The 2,567-nt window shown below is 36.0% G+C and overlaps 1 protein-coding gene across 1 annotated transcript in view; it reads left to right on the top strand.

Moving 5' to 3' along the window:
- Positions 1 to 1,012: 1,012 nt before the first annotated feature.
- LOC107094809 (transferrin receptor protein 1-like) overlaps positions 1,013 to 2,567 on the top strand; it is a 21,829-nt gene continuing 20,274 nt past the window's right edge. Inside the window, exon 1 of the mRNA XM_015390656.1 lies at positions 1,013 to 1,130. The gene's annotated coding sequence lies outside the window, so the exon portion shown is untranslated. The remainder of the gene's footprint in view (positions 1,131 to 2,567) is intronic.

The following is a 2,567-nucleotide window of genomic DNA, read 5'->3' as shown; positions in this document are numbered from 1 at the left end:
TATCTGTACTTTCTATTCCTTACATTTTTAAAACCAACGTTACTCGTTACTCTTGGCTTCAGTTAAATGTTTATAAATATTTATTTCACGTCATGTGCGCCATCCAATGCAGATAATTGGCGCCATCCACATCTAGTGAAAACTAGTAATTGGATGAGTCATATAACGCAAACACTCATTGGTTAGCTAAAGGAAATCATCAGAAGCCACTGCAAGGGTGAATTGTCTATGTCATGCTATGATGTAGGATTCAGAAAAAGACGTTGAAATGTCTGAAAGGTTGGACACAGGCGAGAGCGTATCGGGAGACGGAGACCAACAAGACCTCCCTCATCCTTGGCTCTATTTAAAACAATTTTTCAAAACAGTTGAAAAATTGAGCTTTCAATTCATATAGTGGCATCTGGCTGTTTTTTGTTTTTATTATTTTACTTTATACTTTTATACTTTAAGTAGTTTCTGGAGCACATACTTTTTCACTTTTACTTGAGTAAAGAGGTCAAGTTGAAACTTCAACTTTTTTTTTAAACTACAGTATCTATACTTCTACTTAAGTAACAAATGTGTGTATTTTTGACACCAGTGGTAATATCAGCCCTGAGTTTCTCACATTTGTGGAATTTTTTGCAAATCTCTAAACAGTGGTGTCCTAATTCAGTCCTAAATGCAGCAATCTGACATGATGAAACTGCATTTTAAGAAAAAAATAAAATGAAATAGCAACAGTGGATTACAAAGCCAGCAGGAACAAGGAACTAGCAGCTTCCTCGAAATGGGGTGGAGAAAAAAGTACAATAGTTGACTTTGAAATGTAGTGGAGTGAAAGTTAAAAGTAAGTGTTCTTTCCTACTTTCCACCACTGTAAAAAAAATTAAGGATAAAAGGGACAGAAGGTGGACGTAGTTTATTAAATCAAGAATAAGACAAGTTTAGGATATTGTTAATGATGAATAGTTTTTATATCGGTAATCTTATTATTTTAGTCATCTTTTTTCCACAAGTCATACCGGTAGGTGGCGGTACTGCAAGTTTATCTCGCCTACCACCATTTGACGTCACCAAGAAGAACTAGAAGAAGATAAGGAAGCAGCCATCGTGGCTAGGAGGACACTCATTCAAGGCGACTCGAGGTGAGAAATCCCATTTTTGCTGATAATTGTTTGCTATTACAGCTTTGAATATATTTATAGCACCGCTCGCTTTTCTTAACTAATCTGGGGACAAATGAGCAAAGCTTTAGAGAAACATTTTAAATCATGTTTTAATCTAATTAGGATTATTTCTTTCTTTCCTTGGTTACAAATGTAGAAAAAGCTGCTACTTTAAAATTTATGTTAGTTTTTATTATCCGTCAGATTCCCGCTTTAATGCAAAAATCACTCCTATTTGAACGTCCTTTGTTTGATAAGAAATATGAATAATCTCTTCCTCCTTGACTTTTAGCAGCTATTCGGTGCATAAAGTCATTAGAATGATGCAACCGGAAGCGCTCAGATCTGCAGCTCTTTGATGCAAATAAACCAGTTTTTTATTTTTTATTTTTTAATAAATAATATCTGTAGTAAAGGTATAGCCATGTTCTTATATAGGCTACCATTTAGTCCAAACATAAACGGCTAGAATCATCTTAATAATATGGATGTTAAGTTCTGTAAGAATGTATAAAAACAATGTGTATTGCATATTAATACATCAAACCTGCAGTTGGCATTCTGTTAATTATCTCCTCTCTTTGTTTTACTGTGAGGAACCTATAAAAACATAAACATCCAGGCATAGTTTGCTTAGTCATGGTAAAGAATAAAGATCAGCAGGTCAGAAATTTTCAGCCATCATATTTTATTTAATCCAACTTTTGTTTTTTTTAATGATTCTTATCTTTTGTAACTTCCAGTTAGTTCAAACTATTTCCTGCTTCTGTTCTTGTCAGGAAGGAGATTACTGGTATGCTGACCCCCACCAGCCACACCTTACAGCCTTAGAGCTGATGGAAATCAACAAAACCTGTTTATCAGGCTCATGCATGTCAGCACTATGACAATCAGTTTGGGGGGGGTCAATGACAAATCCAGTGTATTTGTGGTTTTAATCAATCTTTTTCCAATAGTTCCATTATTATCTCATATTTCAATTGTAGTTTAGCCATTTTTGTATTAAAGGTATAGTGAAGGATTTTTGCGAATTTTTAAAAAAGAATCGCCCTCTACACTTAAAAAAATGCACATGCGCAACTCTGTACATGCTCTATTAAACGCGTGCAAAAGCAGGCAGGAGCCCATTTCTCTGTGTGCACGCTCAGTTTAAAAGGTGCTGTTCTCATAGCTCATACAAGCTTACTTTGTCCGAACGTCCGCCCTAACCCCTAAATCCCTCAATCACTACATGGAGCGAGGACTATATAGTGGACTTTAGAGTGAACTCAGTTAACTGACTGTTCGGACAGATGATCACTGATTTTAGTTACTCTTTTCTACTGTGCAGTGCCTGCACCATCTTTGTTATTAGTTGCTGCTGTCAGTTAGCTACAGCCTATGGCGACAGCGGGCCGCTGTGACAGCAAATCCCAT

Source organism: Cyprinodon variegatus, unplaced genomic scaffold (genome assembly GCF_000732505.1).
Source record: "Cyprinodon variegatus isolate N-32 unplaced genomic scaffold, C_variegatus-1.0 Scaffold507, whole genome shotgun sequence".
Lineage (NCBI taxonomy): Eukaryota > Metazoa > Chordata > Actinopteri > Cyprinodontiformes > Cyprinodontidae > Cyprinodon > Cyprinodon variegatus.
The sequence above is the reverse complement of the archived record's forward strand: the minus strand, read 5'-3'. Positions and strand labels throughout refer to the sequence as shown.